Source organism: Rattus norvegicus, chromosome 8 (genome assembly GCF_036323735.1).
Source record: "Rattus norvegicus strain BN/NHsdMcwi chromosome 8, GRCr8, whole genome shotgun sequence".
NCBI lineage: Eukaryota > Metazoa > Chordata > Mammalia > Rodentia > Muridae > Rattus > Rattus norvegicus.
The window spans coordinates 18,059,819-18,082,690 of NC_086026.1; the positions used below are offsets into that span (position 1 = coordinate 18,059,819).

General features: G+C 38.1%; 1 long non-coding RNA gene across 1 annotated transcript; it reads right to left on the reverse strand.

Moving 5' to 3' along the window:
• Positions 1-13,932: 13,932 nt before the first annotated feature.
• Positions 13,933-17,984, reverse strand: LOC120094358 (uncharacterized). The gene is made up of 3 exons (XR_005488708.2): positions 17,523-17,984; positions 15,686-15,896; positions 13,933-14,318 (listed from the first exon to the last, which is right to left on the reverse strand). It is a non-coding gene; the product is annotated as an uncharacterized LOC120094358 (long non-coding RNA).
• Positions 17,985-22,872: the final 4,888 nt, after the last annotated feature.

A 22,872-nucleotide genomic window follows, 5' to 3' on the forward strand; every position in this document is an offset into this window, starting at 1 on the left:
TTTACCAGGGAAGTTAGTGCTATGAATTTTCCTCTTAGCACTGTTTACATTGTGTTCATAAGTTTGAGTATGATGCATTAACATTTTCATTAAATTCCAAGAAGTCCTTAATTTCTTTATTTCATCCCCAAACAAGTTATCACTGAGTATAGAGTTGAGAGTTGTTCAGTTTCCACGTATATGTGTCTTTCTGGGATTTTTTTTTTTTTTGCTGTTATTGAAGACCAGCCTTAGGCCATGGTGGTCTGATAGGATGAATGGGATTATTTCAAACTTCTTGTATTGCTTGAGGGTTGATTTGTGATCAATTATATGGTCAATTTTGGTGAAGGTACCATGAGGTGCTGAGAAGAACATGTATTCATTTGTTTCAGGGTGGAATGTTCTGTTAAATCCATTTAGTTCACAACTTCTATTACTTTCACTATGTCTCTGTTTAGTTTCTCTTTTAATGACCTATCCAATGGTAAGAGTAGGTTGTTGAAGTCTCTCACTATTATTGTGTGGGCTTCAGTGTGTGTTTGAGCTTTAGTAAAGTTTCTTTTATGAATGTGGATACTCTTGCATTTGGGGCACAGATGTTCAGAATTGAGACTTTCTCTTGGTGGATTTACCCTTTAATGACTTACACTTGATAAGTTTTGGTTGAAAGTCTATTTTATTGGATATTAGAACAGCATCTCCATCTTGTTTCTTGGGACCATCTGCTTGAAATACCTTTTCCATCCATTTACTCAGAGATAGTGTCTGTATTCGTTATTGAGGTATCTTTCTCTCTTTTTTCTCTTTTTTTTAAATTTATTTTTATTGGATTTTTTATTTACATTTCAAATGTTATTCCCTTTACTGTCCATAAGCCCCCTATCCCCACCCCTCCCCCTTCTTCTATAAAGTTGTTTTCCCTCCCCAACCAGCCCTCTTCCCTCCAATCCGCCTGATATTGCTATACATTGGGGGAGCTCCAGCCTTGGCAGGGCAAGGGCTTCTCCTCCAATTGGTCCCCAACAGGGTCATCCTCTGCTACATATGCAGCTAGAGCCATGGGTCAGTCCACGTGTAGTCTTCGGGTAGTGATTTAGTCCCTGGGAGTTCTGGTTGGTTGGTATTGTTGTTCTTATGGGGTGGCAAGCCCCTTCAGCTCCTTTAATCCTTTCCCTACCTCCACCAATGGGCACCCTGTTCACAGTTCAATGGTTTGCTGCTAGCATTCACCTCTATTTATCACACTCAGGCTAAGCTTCTCAGGAGACAGCTATATCAGGCTCCTGTAAGCATGCACTTCTTGACTTCAATATTGTCTAAGTTTTGTGGCTGGATATATATATATATATATATATATATATATATATATATATATATATATATATATGGGCTGGATCCCCAGGTGGGGCAAGCTCTGAATGGCCATTCTTTCTTTTCTCCAAACTTTGTCTCTGAATCATCATCATTCTTCCTGAGCTACACAAGGTTTGTAAATTATATCTGGGCTAATTCAAGCATTGGGGATGATATCAACTTATCAGTGTGTACATACTCTATGTTAGTTTTTTTGTGATTGGGTTACCTCACTCAGGATGATATTTGCTATTTCCATCCATTTACCTATAAATTTCATGAAGTCATTTTTATTGGTGTATTGAGTAATACACCAATCTGTATAACATTTTCTGTATCCTTTTCTCTGTTGAAGGGCATCTTTCTAACTTCTGGCTATTATAAATAGAGCTGCATTAAACATAATAGAGCATGTGTCTGTTATATGTTGGAGCATCATTAGGATATATGCCCAGGAGTGGTATAGCTGGGTCCTCAGGTAGTACAATGTCCAATTTTCTGAGGAACCTCCAGAATATTTTCCAGAGTGGTTGTACCAGCTTACAATTCCACCAACAATGGAGGAGTGTTACCAGCATCTACTGTCACCTGAGTTTTTGGTCTTAGCCATTATGACTGGTGTGAGATGGAATCTCAGTGTTGTTTTGATTTGCATTTCCCTGATGACTAAGGAAGTCAAACATTTCTTTAGGTGCATCTCAGCCATTTGATATTCCTCAGCTGAGAATTCATTGTTTAGCTCTGTACCCCATTTTTAATGGGGTTATTTGGCTCTCTAGAGTCTAACTTCTTGGGCTCATTGTATATATTGGATACTAGCCCTCTATCAGATGTAGGGGAGGTAGAGACTTTTTCCCAAACTTTAGGTTTTCCATTTTATATTATTGACAGTTTCCTTTGCCATACAAAAACTTTTCAATTTTATGAGATCCCATTTGTCTAACGTTGATCTTAGAGCTTGAGCCATTAGTGTTCTGTTCAGAAAAAATCACTATTGCTCTGTAATACAGATTGAGGTGAGGGATTGTGATTCCCCCCCAGAAGCTCTTTTATTGTTGAGGATAGTTTTCACTATCCTGGGTTTTTTGTTAATTCAAATGAATCTGCAAATTGCTCATTCTAACTCTATGAAGTATTGAATTGGAATTTTTGTGGGGATTGCATTGAATCAGTGGATTGTTTTTGGCAAAATGGCCATTTTCAGTACATAAGTGTTGCGAATTCATGAACATGGGAGATCTTTCCATCTTCTGAGATCTTCAATTTCTTTCTTCAGAGACTTGAAGTTCTTGAAATACAGACCTTTCCTTTGCTTGGTTAGAGTCACATCCAGGTATTTTATGTTATTTGTTACTATTGTCATTTCCCTAACTTCTTTCACAGTCTATTTATCCTTTGAGTAGAGGAAGGCTACTTATTTGTTTGAGTTAATTTTATACCCAGCCACTTTGCTGAAGTTGTTCAAGTTTAGGAGTTCTCTGGTGGAACTTTTGGGGTCACTTACGTATACTATCATCATCTGCAAATAGTGATATTTTTCAGTTCTTTCTTTCCAATTTGTATCCCTTTGAACTTGTTTCATTCTCTGATTGCTCTAGCTAGGACTTCAAGTACTATATTGAATAAGTAGGGAGAATGTGGGTAGCCACTGATTTTAGTGGGATTGCCTCAAGTTTCTCTCTTTTGTTTGATGTTAGCAAGTGTTTTGCTGTATATTGATTTTACTATGCTTAGGTATGGGCCTTGAATCCCTGATCTTCCCAGGACTTTTATCCTGAATTGGTTTTGAATTTTGTCAAATGCTTTCTCAGCATCTAATGGAATGATCATGTGGTTTTTATCTTTGAGTTTGTTTATATAGTGGATTAAGTCGATATATTTCCATATATTGAACCTTCCGTACAACCCTGGGATGAAGCCTACTTGATCATGATGGATGATCATGTTGATGGGTTCTTAGATTCAGTTTGCAAGAATTCTATTGAATATTTTTGCATCAATATTCATAAAGGAAATCGGTCTGATGTTCTCTTTCTTTGTTGAGTCTTTGTGTGGTTTAGGTATAAGAATAATTGTGGCTTCATAGAAGGAATTTGGTATTGCTCTGTCTTTTTTTTTATCTTGTGGAATAGTTTGGCCAGTATTGGTAAGAGGTCTTCTATGAAGGTCTGATAGAATTTAGCACTAAACCCATCTGTTCCTGGGCTGTTTTTGGTTGGGAGACTTTTAAGAACTTCTATTTCTTTAGGAGTTATGGGGTTGTTTACATGGTTTATCTGTTCCTGATTGAACTTTGGTACCTGTTATTTGTCTAGGAAATTATTCATTTCCTCTAGATTTTCGGGTTTTGTTGAATATAGGCTTTTGTAGTAGGATCAGCCGATTTTTTTGAATTTGCCCAGATTCTATTGTTATGTTCCCTTTCATTTCTGATTTTGTTAATTTGGATACACTCTCTGTGCCCTCTGGTTATTCTTGCTAAGACTTTATCTATCTTGTTGATTTTCTCAAAGTACCAACTCCTGGTTTTGTTTGTTATTTGTATAGGTCTTTTGTTTCTACTTGGTTGATTTTAGCCCTCAGTTTGATTATTTCCTGTCCTCTACTCCTCTTGGGTGTATTTGTTTCTTTTTGTTCTAGGGCATTTAGTTGTACTGTCAAGCTGCTGATGTGTGCTCTTTCCTCTTTCTTTTTGCAGGCCCTTGGAACTGTGAGTTTTCCTCTTAGCACTGTTTTCATTGTGTCCCATAAGTTCGGGTGTGTTGTATCCTCATTTTCTTTAAATTCTAAAAAGTTTTTAATTTCTTTCTTTATTTCTTCCTTGACCAAGTTGTCATTGAGTAGCACTTTGTTCAACTTCCATGTATATGTGTGTGTGTTCTGTCATTATTTTTGTTATTGAAGACCAGCGTTAGTCCATGGTGATGTGATAGTATGCATGGGATTATTTCTATATTCCAGCATTTGTTGAGGCCTGTTTTGTAACAGATTATATGGTCAGTTTTGGAGACGGTACCATGAGGTGCTGAGAAGATATATCCTTTTGTTTTAAGATGGAATATACTGTAAATATCTCTTAAATCCATTTGGTTCATAACTTCTGTAAGTTTCTCTATGTCTCTGTTTAATTTCTGTTTCCATGATCTGTCCATTGAAGAGAGTGGGGTATTAAAATCTCTTACTATTATTGTGTAAGGTGCAATGTGTGATTTGAGCTTTAGTAAGGTTTCTTTTATGAATGTAGGTGCCCTTGCATTTGGAACATAGATATTTATGATTGAGAGTTCATCTTGGTGAATTTTTTCTGTGATGAATATGAAGTGTCCTTCCATTTCTTTTTTGATGACTTTTGGTTAAGAGTCGATTTTATTTGATAATAGAATGGTTACTCCAGCTTGTTTCTTGAGACCATTTGCTTGGAACATTGTTTTTCAGCCTTTCACTCTGAGGTAGTGCTGTCTTTGTCTCTGAGGTGGGTTTCCTTCATGCAGCAAAATGCTGGATCCTCTTCATGTGTCCATTCTATTAGTCTATGCCTTTTTATTGGAGAATTGAGTTCATTTATGTTGAGAGACATTAAGCAATAGCGATTGTTGCTTCCTATTATTTTCATATTTAGAGGAGAAATTATGTTTGTGTGTCTATCTTCTTTTGGTTTCTTTGCAAGGAGATTACTTTCTTGCTTTTTCTATGAAGTAGTTTCCCTCCTTGTATTAGAGCTTTCCATCTATTATCCTTTGTAGGGCTGGATTTGTAGAAAGGTATTGTGTAAATTTGGTTTTATCATGGAATATCTTGGTTTCTCTATCTATGTCAATTAAGAGTTTTGCTGTATGTAGTAGCCTGGGCTGGCATTTGTGTTCTCTTAGGTTCTATATGACATCTGTCCAGAGTCTTCTGGCTTTCATAGTCTCTGGTGAGAAGTCTGATGTAATTCTTAAAGGTCTGCTTTATATGTTACTTGACCTTTTTATCTTCTTGCTTTTAATACTTTTTCTTTGTTTTGTGTACTTGGTGTTTTGACTACTTTGTGACAGGAGGAATTTCTCTTCTGGCCAAATCTATTTGGAGTTCTGTAGGCTTCCTGTATGTTTATGAGCATCTCTTTCTTTAGGTTAGGGACGTTTTCTTCTATAATTTTGTTGAAGATATTTACTGGCCCTTTAATTTGGGAGTCTTCACTCTCTTCTATACCTATTTTCCTTAGGTTTGCTTTGCTCATTGTATCCTGGATTTCCTGGATGTTCTGGGCTAGGAGCCTCTTGTGTTTTACATTATCTTTGATGGATGTGTCCATGTTTTCTATGACATCTTCTGCTCCTGAGAGTCTCTCTTCTATCTCTAGTATTCTGTTGGTGATGCTTGCATCTATGACTCCTAATCTTCTTCCTAGCTTTTTTATCTCCACAGTTGTCTACCTTTGTGATTCCTTTATTGTTTATATTTCCATTTTTAAATCCTGGATGGTTTGGTTCAATTCCTTCACCTTTTTCGTTGTGTTTCCCTACATTACTTTAAGGGATTTGTTTCCTCTTTAAGGGTTTCTACATGTTTACCTGTGTTTTCCTATATTTCTTTCAATGAGATTTTTATCCTTCTTAAAGGACTCTGTTATCTTCATTAGATTGGATTTTAATTCTAAATCTTGCTTTTCCAGTGTGTTTGGATATCTATTATTTGCTTTGGTGGGAGAACTGAGCTCTGATGATGCCAAATAGTCTTGGTTTCTGTTGCTTAGGTTCCTGTGCTTGCCATTAGGTTGTCTCTGGTGTTAGCTTTTCTTGCTATATCTGACAGTGACTTGACCCTCCTATAAGCCTGTGTGTCAGCACTCCTGCAGTCCTGTTTTCTTTCAGCAGGATCTGGGTACAGAGTTCTGTGGAATCAGGTCAGCTCTGGGTAAAGGCATCAACCAGAAGGGTCCTGTTCCAGAATGTTCCTGGCTTTGTGTATCCTGAAGCCTCTAGGCAGGTCACTTTGGGCAGAAGAATTGTTCTTATCTCTGCTCTCACGTGTATCAATGCTCCTAGCAACTGGCTTTCAGCTTGGGGCTCAGATTGAAACTGGATGGTTCCTGCCCCTGACTGCTCCTGTGCCTAGAGGACACAGAGGGCACTAGGCGGGTTCCTCTTGGGCCACGAATGTGAGCAGAAGTAGTTGTCTCCTCTGAACTCTCAGGATTTTCTGTACTTCTGAAAGTCCAGCTCTCTACCCCACAGGATTTGGGTACAGAGAGCTGTGGAACTGAACCAGCTCTGGACCCAGGCTGAAACCGGAAGTTGAGGTGTCGTTCTTGTATGCAGCAACATGCTGGAGCCTGTTTGCATATCTAGTCTGTTAGCTAATGTCTTTTTATAGGTAATTTTCATCTATTAATATTGAAAAATAGGAAAGACAAATGACTGTTGATTCCTGTTTTTGTTTGTTTGTTTGTTTGTTTTAGGTGGCTTTATGTGCCTGTGGTTCTAGCCTTTTGGTTTTATTATGAGATGCTTAATATCTTGTCTTTTCTTTGGTTTTGATACCTTCCTCATGTTGGAATTTTCCTTCTAGGATCGATCCTCTGTAGGGATGGATCTGTTTTATTTGGTTTTGTCATGAAATATTTTGATTTCTCCATCTATGTTGATTGAGAGTTTTACTGGGCATAGTAATCTGGGCTGGCATTTATGTTCTCTTAGAGTCTGCATGACCTTTGACCAGGCTCTTTCCAGCTTTCATAGTCTGTTTTGAGAAGTCTGGTGTAATTCTGATAGGTCTACCTTTATATGTTACTTGGCCCTTTTCCCTTGCAGCTTTGAATAATCTTTCTTTGTTTTGAGTGTTTAGTGTTTTGATTATTATGTGATTAGAGGATTTTCTTTTCTGGTCCCATTTGTTTGGTGACCTATAGCCTTCTTGTGCCTTTATGGCCATCTCTTTCTTTAGGTTGGGGAAGTTTTCTTCTATAATTTTGTTGAAGATATTTTCAGGTCCTTTGAGCTGGGAATCTTCATTCTATTCCAATTATTTTTAGATTTGATCTTTTCATTGTGTCCTGAATTTCCTGGATATTTTGGATTAGGAGGGTTTATTTTTATTATATTTTGAATTTTCTTTGACAGTTGTGTCAATCTCTTTTATGGTATCTTCTACACCTAGGATTCTCTCTTCTATTTCTTGTACTCTTTTGGTGATACTTACATCTGTAATTCCTGACCTCTTTTCTAGGTTTTCTATTTTCAGGTTTGCCTCCATTTGTGTTTTCTTTATTGTTTCTATTTCCACTCTTACGTCTGGAACCACTTTATGCAATTCCTTCATCTGTTTGGTTGTGTTTTCCTGTATTACTTTAAGGGATTTATTTGTTTCCTCTTTAAGGTTTTCTATGTTTACCTGTGTTTTCCTGTATTTCTTTCAGTGTGATTTTATCCTTCTTAAAGGATTCCATTATCTTCATTAGATAGGATTTTAGGTAAGCTTCCTGAATTTTGGGTGTGCTGGTGTTTCAGGGATTGCTGTGCTGGGAGAACTTGGTTTTAATGATGCCCACATATATTGATTTTTGTTACTTATGGTCTTGCATTTGCCTCTCACCAGCTGGTGTTAGCTGGTCTGGGGACTCTGTCTGGAGCCTTCCTCTTTTGTCACTGTGTTGCTTCCAGTCTCCGGGTAGACCTGAGGCCCTGAGTCTAGAAGACCTCCTGTGGGGTCTTCCAACTGGAGGGTTTTCAGAGGGCCAGAGAAGCTAGCAATCTGTCCCAGCAGAAAGGTCAATGTATGCTGTTTTATGTTGAAATCTTTGATTTACTTGGACATGAGTTTTGTGTAGGGTTACATATATATGGATCTATTTACATTCTTCTACTTGCAGACATTCAGGTAGCTCAACACCATTTGTTGAGATGCCTTCTTTTTTCCATTGTCAATTTCTGACTTTTGATTTTTTGCGTTTGTTTTGTTTTTTTAATCAAAACTCGAGGTTCTACAGTTGTGTGAATATACATGACATTCTTTGAATTTGTTGCATTGATCAAACTCTGTTTTTATGCCAATGTGTGTGTGTGTGTAGCTTTTCACTACTCTGCCTAAACTACAGGAAATAGCAATGCTACCAGCCCCACCCAGCTTCCCTTAAATCCACAGAAAAAAGACACAGGCACACAGGTTGCTCATTTTCAACTTGCCTTCTACACAATTTTTGGACACTACTATCTCCTGTTTGAAAAAAAAAGTGCCCTTATCAATACTGTTAGCTCTGCAACTCCCACATTCCCTAATCTTTAGTTGCTAAGATACATCTAGTCCCTGCTGATCATCCCTGACTATCCTCCTGTAGGAGCAGCCTGCTCCTCTGGAGACCTCACATGGGTGCTTGGTTCTTCTCTCTCCAAACCATGGTGAACTCTCCTCAATCCTTTGAGTCTGTCCCCTTTCCTCCAGGGACCTAAAAGTTCTGCCTATTTCTCTGCCCTATGGCTTCTTTACTGACAGACCAAGAAGCAACTGGTGAACAGGAGCTTATCATCAAAACCACCCCTGCATTCTTGAATTGATTTTGTCATTTCATCTTTAAGAACCTCTATCATCTTCATAAAGTTTGTTTTACAGTTATTGGGGTGGGGGGCTTCAACTATGTTGGCATTTTCCATGGCTTGCTATAGTACAAAATCTGGTTTCTAGTGATGAGTTATTGACCTGGTTATTGATTCTGTACTTATGACGGTGTCTAAACATTTAGGTTTAGGATGATTATAGGTCTAGGTGCCAATTTCTATGTTTATCTTTGTTGAGTGGGCATTTTTCCCTTGGTTTCTGTATTAGTTATAGTTTTAGTGCTGTTTTGATGTCTGGAATCCATCCATAATATAGTGGGCTCCTCCAAAGGGCTTGGGTCACATCTCCATCTCTACCTCTGTTTCACTCTAAGCTCAGGTGGATCCACTCCACTGCTGCTGCTGTTCTTGGTTATCAACCTGTAGTAGTGGCATCTCCAATATACTTGGGTCTTCTGCTGTGACTAGGCTTCACCAATAGCCTCTCAAAGGCTATCTTCATGGTGTCAAGTCTCAACTCCTTTGCATGACCCCTCCAGTCCTGGGCCATCAATTGCAACTGATGCTGTTCCTTCACCAATGGCTTCTCACTGTGCCAAAACTCAGCTGCTCTTTATGATCCCTTCAGGCCTTCAAAACCAGTACCACCTGTGGTGACTCTTACCTGTTACCAAGTAAAGTTGCAGCATGAGGTACAATGTTGGCTATCTCTGAGACACAGCTTCTTTGTGCTCTCAAAAAACACTTCCCAGAAGATTTCACCTCAGTGATGCTGGTCTCTTCTTAATCACCACTAATTTCTTAGCTCCAGCTAACCAGCATCAATTGTCCAGTAGTCCCTTTTATTCTAGACTCTAAAGCTAGAGTCACGTGGCCAAAGCTGCCAAGTTCTGCTGCTTTCTAGGGCTGAAACATTGCTCCCTTGCTCTATTATATTATCACCAGCTTTCTGTTTTCAAATTCCTTCACTGCCTAAGCTTGGCTGTCCTGGAACTTGCTCTATAGACTGACTTTGAACTCAGAGATCTACATGCCAATCTCTTAAGTACTAGGATTAAAGATTTGGTCCATCAGGTCTGGATTTAAGTTTTTCTTCATCTAGTGCTACCTCTGTTCCAGACTGGCCTTGAACTCAGAAAACTGCTTGGCTCTATCTCCTGGGATTAAAGGTGTGTTCTACCATGTCTAGATTTAAATTTAGCTGGATAAGATCTTGCCCTGAATTCTTTCTCTCCCTTATTTTGCTATCTCCAAAAACACAGAATTCAGCTCCATTTCACTTCCTGTTGTCCCTTTAGTAATCAAACCATATAGTTTATATTGCTTTTTCTTTCTCAGCTTGCTCTTCATGAGAACAAAGTCTATGATGGACCTTTCTGAGACTTCCTTTGTCAATGCAATCAGTCTGAGTCTCTTCACCTTAGCCTTAGGCACTCTTCAGACAAGGGTAAAATAGCCACATTCTTCACCAAATGCCAGAAAAACAGTCTCTAGGCCACATATTAACATTCCTCACTAACCCCTCTTGGGCCAGGTCCACACAGTTCAAATCACACTCAGTAACAAAGTCTTCCATATTCCTACTACTATATAGTCCATTAAGCCCCAGTTAAGCATTCCACTGATTTCCAATTCCAAAGACCCCAAATTCACATTCTTCCCAACAAAACATGGTCAGGCCTATCACAGCAATACCCAACTCCTGGTACTAACTTCTGTCTTAGTTAGGGTTTTACTGCTATGAACAGATACCGTGACCAATGCAACTATTATAAGGATAACATTTAATTGGGGCTGACTTACAGGTTCAGAGGTTCAGTTCAGGATCATCAAGGCAGAAACATGGCAGCATCCAGGCATGCATAGGGCAGGAGGAACTTAGAGTTCTACATCTTTATCTGAGGACTATTAGCAGAATCCTGGCTTCCAGGCAACTAGGATGGAGGTCTTAAGCCCACACCCACAGTAACATACCTACTCCACAAGGTCACATGTTCTAATAGTGCCATACCCTGGGCCAAGCATATACAAGCCATCATAATTTCTATTTTCTTTCTGGCCTTCTTGCCTTTCTGGTCTGGAGTTCTGGCAACTGGTTTGAAACCTGGTCCAGCAGGAAGTAGCAAACTGAGTTGGGGACTGGACTTCTGGCACCAGTGTGGGACAAGGTAATGAGGAGGTATGGGGAGATTTGGGAATAGAGACATGGAGCACTGAAAGAGTAGAGAGAGGAAGTTTTCAGGAGGGCAGTCTATTTGGATTTCTGGCAGGTGGTAAGGTCTCTGTTCCAGGATCCTCTGCTGGAGTTCTGGCAACAGGAGTGACCTATGGTCTAGCAGTGAGTCTTTGTCAGAGTTTACCTACATGTTCTCCTATTTTTTTCTACTTCAGTTAGTCAATTGGTGATTTTTATCATTGAAGTTATTTTATTTATTGTTATTTTACAGGATTCCTAAAATATTTATCTATGTTTTAGAATCATAGATTCTTTGCTCTATTTCTCATCTAAATCATTGAATTTTCTTCTAAGTTTTAATATCCTTACTTCACTAATCTGTTTATTTGAGTTTCCTTGTCAGTCAAAGACCATTATTAAAACTGGACTTTTGAATTCATTGTTCAGAATTTCAAATGTTTCAATATTTTGGCTATTGAAGACTTAAAAAATTTGGAGAAACCTTGAATTTTTATACTTCCAATACTATAATTTGTGCAGATGTTGAGACTCATACTTCTTTTAGTTTTAATTGGGTCCTTCATAGTGGATAGCCTTCTTTTAAGTTCACAACAATGACTAATGCCTAAGGGGGGAAAAGCAGACAGCAGTAATAAAAACAATAATTCAAAAGTCAAGTAAATATTTAAAATTGGTTGAAAACTATCAGCTATACTCATGGTAAGGTCTAATTTAAAAGAGCAAATTTGGTTACAGAATGAGTCAGCTGTTTAAAAATCATCAAAGTTTGATTATGTTCTCTTATTCAAAGAAATTGCATTTAAAAACAAAAAAAGTCATCTAAGAGGAGAAGAGAGATTTTGTGAGGAGAAGATAGACAATGAAGATGGAGGAAGAGAGATGAGAACAGATCATGGAAGACAGTATGGGCAAAGTACGATGTTAGTGACTGAAAATAACTTAGCAAAACCCATCACATTTTATACTAACTAAAAAATTTAAAGTAGTAGAGTTTAGAATTATAAAAGATAAAAGTGAAGAGTTAAGTCATTAAAATGGTGTTGAAAAAGGAAAAGAAGAAGAGGAGGAGGAGGCAGTAGTGGTGGCAGCAAGACCAGAAATATAAGTAGATCAAGGTAGGAAAAAAATCATTGTGAGGGTCTGAAAACTAAAACAATTCAGAACAAAGCAGATCTTAAGGCTGGTTAATGTTTCTTCTTTTCTGTGGAAATGAAGTCCAGTTTCCAGATTCTCATGATATTCAGTTACTTGGAATGGACAGGAAATGAGAGGAAACTGAGTCCGTTCCTCTCTTGAAGTCTAAGTAGGTCAGGGCAGAAAAGGGCTGTTGGGAGGGTGAGCTTCACCTTACTGTTTCATGCTCCCATGTTGCTATGAGCACTGCTGAGCTGATTTTCTGCCAGTGTTTCTGTAGCCAGACACTGGAATATAGGGTAGGTATCAGAAAACACTTGAGAATCCCCAAACTGGATGCTTGTCTTACAATGTGAGTATGACCTTGAGAAATGCCCATGACACCAAGTGCCTTTGGCATTCTGAGTATATAGTTTTCAAACAAGCAAGCAAATTGCACTGGTTCATGAAGTGATGGGCACTGAGTGAGTGGTCATGCTCTGGCCATGCTGGGTACTCACATAGGGCAGGCTGAAGTTCTACAAATGCTGATATCCCTCCCCACACTCCACTTACATAAACCTGAGCTGAGCATCCCGATCTAAATCACATCCAATTTTCTCAGCTCAAACTGTTTTTCTGGGGTTTACTTTGCTCAGTTGGTAGAGATCAGGAAGCCTGCAACTTGGAGTTATAAAATATGATAGGGTCTTTCCTGGCTGAAAGCATTGATGAGAAAACTCGCTCAAGAATATTTTCCGTAGCATCTCCATTGAGCATAGGCTTGACCTGTGGCACACTCTTGCTGTTCAGCCTTGCTTTGAAGAGACCATTCTCCTCTCTTCACCAACATGTATTCTAGCCTTTTATGTTAGGACCTACTTAGTCCATTTGATGTTGCTTGTATGAATGTGTATATACAAACATGTAAAAATAAAAGTTATAGAACAGATCATGAATTTGAGGAGAAGGGAGGACATGGCAGGAGCTTGAAGTGGGGAGGGAGAGGTGGAAATTATGCAAATATGATAATCAGGAATTCTCAAAACTAATTTAAAGGAAAACAAGACAAAAATTTAAAAATACCAGGAATACAAACACAGTTGTCCTTGATTTGGGTGTTGCCATTTTGCAGTACTATGGCTTGAACATATTGTCACTCTGTATCAGAAAGTAAGTTGATCTTATATTTATAATTCAAAAAAAATTATACTAACAGAGCTTCAAACCTCAAAGAATTATAGTTTATAATGGCCAATTTTTAACTTGCTTTATAGGCCATCAAGATGGAAATATCACCTTAGGGTACAATTTGTTTTTCCTTACCATAAAACTCTGCCTCCATTAGAAACTTCGTATAAATAAAAAAAAAGAGCCCCCTGCAGAGGTAATGAGAGCAAATGCATTCAGTCTTCCTTCTGATGTGTCATTCTTACTCTTCTGACAGTTGAAGATGCAAAATTACAGTCAAATGCCTTTAGCACACGAGTGAAAAATGCAAGCATTAAGCAAATTTCTTCACATGAAATAATTAACCGTGTGCAAAGATTTGGCTCAGTGGTTTATAAAATGTAAGAATCTGATATAAAATATGTAGAATTACAAAAGCATAAGCATATGCCACAAGAAAGACTGAGAAAACGTACTCACACGCTGTTTTGTTTGCCTTATCTGCATTCATTTACTTTATTTTTATTCTTTTCTCATATGTTACATCCTGACAGCAGTTTCCCACTCCCCAGCCCCTCCCCACCTGCCCTTTCCCTCAGATCCACCCTTCCCCCTCCTCTCAGAGAAGAGCAGCTCTCCCAGGGATATCAACCAAACACTGCATAGCAAGCTACAGTAAGTCCAGTCGCATTGGGGTTTCCCAAGTAGGCAAAAGAGTCTGGGACACCCCTCCCCTTAGAATTTCTACAAGAACATCAACCAATCAGCCATAACATACATGCAGAGGTGTAGGTCAGACCCCTACAGACTCTCTGATCTCTTCAAATATCTGTGAGTCCTGGTCAGTAGGTCCAGCGGATCCAGTTCTCCTGGTGTGTCCCAGGTATCCCTGCTTCCTCTGATACCTCTTCTCTCTCCTTCAAAGGACTCCGGAGCTCAGTTTAATATTTGACTCCAGGCCTTTGCACCTGTGGTTGTAGAGAGACAACAGTTAACAGCATCTCATGCTCTTCAAGACCCGATTTGTACTTCCCAGAACCTAAGCTGAGGAGCTCACAACTGCTCCAGCTCCAGGGGTTGCAATACCCTCTTTCCTGCTTCAGCAAGGACTCTACACTCACCAACATTCACACACACATTCACACAAGCACGAACTTAAATAAACAAATTTTGTTTATACAGAAGGGAAAACACAATGCATCTTATGAGTTATAAAAACGATCTTCCTCTTTATTCTCTGGTGATTTGTAGAAGTGACAATCTTGCTGTCTGCGTATAAACAACTTCTTATATAAAAGTAGGAGGCAAAAGGGAAAAATACAAAGACTCAGAATGCTTATTAACTGAACCACTGAATTCAGGTCAGCCAGTTCTAAAGATGTTTTAATTAAAATTCAACACAAAGGCATTGCAACATGGAAAGGTGATTTGAATGTAGTAGTTTCTTAAAGTTTATTTTAATTTTGATAGTAGTACATTTGTTAAATATGCAGATAGAATTGAGACTGAGGATTGAAAAAATAATATGTCCTATTCTGCTGCTTGCTGCTACTGCTGCTGCTGCTTCTGGTGGTGGTGATTGTGGTGATGGGGGGGGGGGGTAGTGTCACATATATTCACTATTGTGTATCCAGTGTTCTAAGACAATCTTGGGTGAGAACCACCTTAGCTTGTATTTTGAGACAGAGTCTTTTGCTGGCCTAGAACTTCCCACATAAGATAAGATAGCTAATGGGAAATTTTAAACAGAAGAAATTATTGAGGGATCTGGAATGTGCCTATCTTCACTTGCTCACTGCTAGAACAAAAGTATATGTACCATATCTGGATATTTTATATGCCCAGGACATCAAACTCAGGTCTCCTTGCTTATGCACCAAGAATTTTACCAACAGCCCTCAGCCACAGATAGTTATTTGCAATAAGGCACTCAGTAGTAATAACCCTGAGTGTGCTAGTAAAATTGGTTCCTTTAAGCGTAGTCTCTGAAAACACATGGTTATACTTTGGAATTTTAGATACAATGGAATTTTACTCAGGCAGAATGATCTAGTGTAGATCAACTGAACCAGTTTTTTCTTTCCAAAGTTGCATATACTACTATTATCAAGAAAAAGAAACACCAAAACTAATAAAATGCTGTAAGTGGTCTCACACACTTCAGAAGACTGAGAATGTGCATACTGCACACTGTGCTTAAAATGTACAAAAAAATCAACGTTATTACTTTATTAAAAGCAGAAAATAAACATAAACCCTAGGTGTTTTTGCATTTTTACGTTTTAGCCTGTGTGGCGCTTCCTCATAACCTTCTACCTGCCCGCAATGGCTCTACCTTTGTTGTCATCCATGTCCGTGGCTCATACGTCTGAAGACTACATTTTCATTAGAAGCTTTCTAAAGCGCTCTTATATTTTAAGTTTCGGGTTTTATGGTTCTTGTGCTCCATCTGTATGTCAGTAGCTCTTGATTAATTTCACTACATGGCCAGGGGTAAAGCAGATGTTTTTGTTGATTTTATCCGTTTGTTTTCATCTTGGTGCCTTCTGTAATGCAATTCACAAAAGCAGAATGTTGCAAATGCTTAGGAACAAGGAATATTTACATCGATTTTTTTTACTTTAGTATCTTATAACTTTTGATAAATACATCTACTTAGACTCTAAAGATGTAGTAACTTATGAGTTATGCTTCACTCACCACGGTAATACAATAGAGTTTTTATTTGTATGTAATTGATAGATGGTGAAACTTAGTGTAAAAATAACTACCTCACATTCTCTTGAAGGGAAAGACAGGAGTCAAGTCATAGCAGATGTGCCAAACTCTAAAGATTGGGCATCTAACTCAAGTAACACCTTCCAATAAAAAGAGAAAACACACAGTTGCCATTTCATGGGTGGAAAAAAAGTTCAGTAAAGTAAAAGGGTACTTAAAATATTAAAAAGAAAACTATTGAAAAGTAATAAGGATAAATGAAAATTTCCTTATGTTGTGAAGTTTTATTTACCCTAAATCTACAGCAAAAAAAAAATCATACACAATGGTAACAAAATGTGATTTACCATCAAAATAACAGTGACTAGGATCATCATTTCTACTGATGTACTTCGTATATTAACATCTTTTGTAGTAAAGAATGTGAGTAACATTGAGTCAAGGTGGAACAAATAGGTGGACTTTGAGTAAACATTTCTTACACCATTATCCTCATATGAAAAAGAAATATATTGGCAATTTGTGACATTCAATTCCAGGTTTCTTAAGGCCTGAAGGTCTGGGTAACAGAAGGACATATAGATATCCCTCTGTTCATGAAAGGAAATATCTGTCTACTAAACTCTGATTATGTCAACATTGATTATCAGGAATGAGCCCAGCCACAGGATGAACTCACAACATGAAATTTTCTTTATTGACACACCTGATTCAGCTTCCTTCTCTATACCATGTGTTCTATAAAGCAAGCATCACTGTTTTAGAGCAAGTAATGAGTCTAGGAAATAACCCTAGGAAGCATGGGTAAATGAAATTTTTGCGTGAGGAAGTGAAGGAAGTTGAGAAAGGTTGAAAATGAATAGGTAACTCATGCTGAAAAACGGAACTCATTGACCATTGGTTCTGATCCAGCATCACTTAGAGACCATTTCTGGATGCTATATCTTTGTTCTGGCTCATGTCACTAAAACTGGTAAAATATTGTAGGCAGAGAATTTCTTCCTGGTATAGTCCCAGCTACAGCCAGAAGCCATCACACCAGAGGCAAATAGTAATGGCCACAGGGACTTGAATGAGATATCCTCACTTAGGCATTCACAAAAGTGACAATTCTACTTGACTATCACATATGATGCAGAATCTTGGTTTGTTAGCCATTGTCCCTTTCCTGGTTTGTATTGTATAAATCTTTCACAGCCTTCTCAATACAGTACAAATTTCATAAAGGTAAAGCTATGTCAGAAACTTATACCTCTAGTGTTCTAGACAAATGATAAATACTGTGGAATGAAAGTTTCTGTCACTTCCTCAATTCTTATAATTGAAGTTCTAATCCTAAATGTGACAGCAATTAAGTAGGGCCTTTAATGAGGTGACTAGGTTTAGGAGAGGTCACAGGAATAAAATTTTCACTTGTCATTGAGCCCTTAAATCTCAGCTCCCTAAACACTTACCAGTGAGAGACTTGTAAGGAAGTAACCCAGAAGACGGTCCTCACCAAGAATATAACAATGCCTCTTGGACTTCTAGCCTCCTTAGGAAGTAGGGATAGATGTTTGTTACTTAATTAGTTTTTGTTAGGTTCAAGAAAGAGATGGCAATTTGTTCACAGAAGGATGGTAAAAACTAACAATAAGAATATGAATATTTTAAAGTAAGTTTGGAATTAGAAAGTCCCATGTAGCAATGGAAGAAATATAAATTGATATAATTTTTGAAGACCAATTTATTGACATCAACTCTAATGCAAACTTACCCTAAGATCTATTTACATTATGACAGCAAGATGTCCATTCTTGTCTTATAACTTAGAACAATTTCTGGTCTTGTGACAAATATATATATATAAAAGAATATTAATAGTGGCTTTCTTTTTTAATTGCATTTTTATTTACATTTTAAATGTTATTCTAATTCCCAGTTTTCCATCTGGAAACCTGCTATTCCCCTCCTTTATTTCTATGAGGGTGCTCTCTTACCCACCTACCCACTCCCTCCCACTTCCTTGCCCTAACAGTCCCCTACACTGGGGCACTGAGCCTTGATGGACCAAAAGCCTCCCCTCCCACTGATGCCTGACAAGGCCATCCTCTGCTCCATGTGCGGCTGGAACCATAGGTGCATCCCTGTGTTCTCTTGGGATGGTGGTTTAGTCCCCGGGAAATAGCAATTTTCTTAACAGAGAAATATCATAAATTGTGTGGTTGCCAGTGTTTGTTGTGTATAGTAATATAGAAATATAGTAAATTGTGTTGTTTTCCAGTGTGTGGGATGGACCCAGGACCTTCTGAATGCTAGGCAGTTCTAGCATTAAGCTATAACCACAGTACTCACACTGAGCAATATTATTATGTTGATTTATTCTATGAAGAACATGTGATCCTGATAATGTATCAAACATACCTCCTCCATTTAATAAAAACATACCATACAATGTAACTTAAATGTATAAGTTATCTTGGGATTTGCAGGGACCCCACATGATGATTTAGTAGGATCACTGTGTCTGCCAATATTGTGGTAAACCAGATCAAGTCCACACTATCAATAAACTGACTCTGTAAAGTTTGACTCCACAGGAAGGATACTACGATCATGTGCTACTGATTAGTAAATGTAATCTCACAAAGATTAATTGCACTGTCCAAAGATAGCACCAGTAGATGGCACAATCAGAATTTCAATATGCTTTCTTTCACCATAAATCTATGTTCTTCTTGTTGCAAACTAGTAACAACAAAATAAATATGTTAGCCACAGCAAAGTAAATCCCTAGAGAAACAAAAACAAGGCTAAGGCAATGATGAGTTTTGAAATGCCAGTATTTCTATCCAGCAAAGGCCAAATAAAAATGAGAAAACCACCAGGACACCTGTGCTATGTCCTATGAATATCAATGCAAAACAAAAGATAGGATGGTGATAATATTTATGCAATATTACTTTTAGGTAATTATATTCAAATAACCACAATTTTTAAAGGTTAAAATTAAAAATAATTACAGTCTTTAAGGACATATAGCTAATGCTTTTCATGTTTGTTTAACTGTAAATGTGATTGTGTTGTTTGGTTGTAAAGGTCATTTAAGAATTAGAGGCTTAAATTAAAATTCAAAGATTTTTTCCAAGATTAACTCCACGAGTTTAATTATTTCTTCCTGAAGCATTAAATCAGAACTTTGTTCATATGGTTGGAGAGATCATAGTTGGGGACACTGAATTTATAGACTGACACAAAATGTTGATTTTATTAGGATCCTATAAGAAACACCACTTGACATTTTTAGAATGTTCTAAATCATATGATCCTTAAAGGATAATAAAACAAAATGTGTTGAGGTGACATCACAGCATAGAAGTCACAATATGTGCAAAATAGAAAAATAGAAAATACTTAAACTAGCACCTCAAAAATCATAGCCTTCTCTCACCTACTTCTGTGGATTAGGCCAAGGTATTTAAATTCATTGACTTCTCTTTTCTCATGAATGAACTGAAATGTCAAATCCATGTCTCATCTACAACAAAGCTTAGCCAGTAGGGTTGAAGTAGTTACTGTCTAATCAGTGTTGTTGTGGTTTGTTTGTTTGTTTGTTTCACTTAAATCTTTCATTACACTTTGAAGACAACATAAAAGGTTTGCTTCAAAAGATTCCTTCCATATTTCAAATGTATTAAAAACCCATTCAATTAATAATATTCTTGACATTCCAGATAGTATGTCAAGTCTTACATTAGACATTGACAATGCGTAAGTCAGTAAAGTCTGCTTTCTTCAAGGCCAAGGTGAGAGCGACATAGGCAGACTGTAAGGTTAGATGGACTGATGGCTAAGAAGAAGAGGGGTAGAACAGAGAAACTTCACTCAAAAGGGTGAAGACTGATCTGGGTCTGAAAGAAGTTTGAGCATCCAGGAAATAGAAAAAGAAAAGCTACCTCAATGAAACATATAACCAATGAGATGTGGCATCTTCTAAGGAAGTCCTGGGAAGGCTAGCAGAAAAGACAGAAAGAAAATAGACAAGAGCCTCTTGGTGTATCATCTTGTTACAACACTTGGCAGTGGAATGATGGACTATTACAGAATAAATTATAAAACTGTGTTCTGCGAGGGAAGGCATACACACAGAGAGAAAACTCATCAGATTTACGTCTGACAGAACAAACAATAATTTAAAAAAAATAAATGTCAGAAATCAAATAATCCATAAGTAAATGGGCAAACTAAATGAGCCAACAGTTTCAATAATAAAAATACACATGCCTCATAATTATACAAAAATAGATTCAATACCCTTTGTTATCAGAGAAATAAATACCAAAACTGTGCTGAGTTCCATCTCACTTCAGTCAGAATGACTATCACCAAGAAAACAAACAACAAATTTTGGCAAGAGTATGGAGAAAGAGAAAACTTTTTTGCACTTCTGATAAGAACATAAATTGATGTTGTTGCAGTAAAAATAAAAAAGCGGCAGAGCCAGTTCCCACACATACCCTGGCAGTCACTAACTCTGGCTCCAACCGGCCATTGGAACTAGTGCTACTTTATCTCAGATTCGTATCTCCCGAAGGCTCTCTGCTAGTCTTGAACTCTCTGGTTCCAGCTATGCAGAAAAACCATGGTTCTAGAAGTCCAGGAGTGGCTGGCCTATCATGGCTCCCTGCCATGGACATGGCCCACACTCCCAACAGCTGCACCCTGGTAGTTAAAGTACAAACTCCCAACTACCCAGAAAAATCAAGACTCAACAAACTGTAACCCAACAATCAGATTTATATCTTTAATTCTCAATCCACAGTACATCTACATAATCAACTTATAACTAATTGATAAGGACATAAACCGCCTACCTAGATGAGATAAATTTGCCTACAAAATCCATCGCAGCAACCTTGGCAATTCAAGACCACCCAGATCTAGACCATCCGTCCCTGTCTCCATCTTGATTCTCCTTTCTTCTCCTTCTCTCCCACCTTACAAAAGCTTTGTCCCGCCTTATTTTTTTTTTACTGTCCAATCATGGCTTTGACCTAGCTTGTCTGTCTTCACCTGCATAATGACATCAACCTACACTTCACCCCTTCTGTCTAATTTTTTAAAAAGTTTCTTTCAAATATAAGTTGAGCAAAACTATTATCATCTTGCAATTTAAAAGTATAAAATAGTTCAGTGGTTTAATGATGGTATTCGCCTATGTATTTGCTGTATTCTGACTGTCTCTCTCAGCAGGACCCTCGTTGAAGGAATCTTAGAAAGGACTGAAAGAGCTTGAAGGGGCTTGAGACCCCATATGAACAACAATGCCAACCAACCAGAGCTTCCAGGGACTAATCCACTAGCCAAAGACTATACATGGACTGACCCTGGACTCCAACTGCATAGGTAGCAATGAACAACCTAGTAAGAGCACCAGTGGAAGGGGAAGCCCTTGGTCCTGCCAAGACTGAACACCTAGTGAACCTGATTGTTGGGGGGAGGGTGGTGATGGGGGGATGGGGAGGGGACGCCCCTATAGAAGGGGAGGGGGAGGGGTTAGGGGGATGTTGGCCCAGAAACCGGGAAGGGGAATAATAATTGAAATGTAAATAAGAAATATTCAAGTTAATAAAGATGAAAAAAGAAAAGACATAAAAAATAAAAGCATAAAATATACCTAATACCCAGTCCAACATTTTATCAGTAAAACAGAATATTTAGTTATCTATTTTAGCTTAAGGAAGGCTTAAACTCCATACTATATCCTGTCTAGCTTGTATATTATCTGATAACAATCTAATTAAATATGTATTCTCAAAGGTAAACAGCCTGAGTAGGCTATGAGACTATAGTCAGTCTTCAACCCCATCAGAAATCTGAGAATGATCAATATATCTGTAAATAGGAAGCCTAACATAGCTTCTAGAACTGATTCAGATTGTAGACACAATTTTCTACTTGCACACATGAGAGCAAGTCTTCAACCTTTTGGCTTAGGATCATCTGACAGACTTTTGAAACCCAGAATTTCGAAGGGCTGGTCACTCTGGCTTGGCAGAAATTATCAGTCAACTTATTCTGTAACATGTCCTTTTCTGGACAGTATTTAGTGTGTAGATGAATTGAGGTAACTCTTGCCCAGTGGCTGTCTTGCCACCCCTGGAGGTGGAGATGTCCAATTTCTTTGAATCCACCAAAGGGGATCTGTAGGAGCACACATGTCTCAACAAAAGATAAATAACATTAAATGTCAGATTTGGTGCATTTCTGACATTTTTGAAAACCATCTAACTACGTAAGTAATCTGCACTATTGTCCATTCATTAGAAAAAGTGTAGGCTGGTGTCATTATGCAGGCGAAGGCAGACAAGGTAGGTCAAAGCCATGATTGGACAGTAAAAAAATAAGCTTTTGTAAGGTGGGAGAGTAGGGGAAGAAAGGAGAATCAAGATGGACATGGAGAAGGATGACCCAGATCTGGGTGGTCTTGAATTGCCAAGGTTGCTGGAATGGATTTCTATTAGCAAATTTATCTTATCTAGGTGGGAGGTTTATATCCTTATCAATTGGTTGTAAGCTTATTGTGTAGATGTATTGTGGATTGAGAATTTAACATATAAATCTGATTGATAAATTACAAGTTTCTAGAACTTTGATTTTACTGGGCTATAGGGGATGTGAGCAAAGTTCCCAATGCGCAGAAAGACAGCCTAGAGGGGGCGGCCAATAGAATGCCTGGGGCTATCGTAGCATGGTGTGACACTAGAGTGGCCCAAGCATGGATGTTTATGTCAAGTGTGGTGACTACCTGCCAAGGGAAGTGTA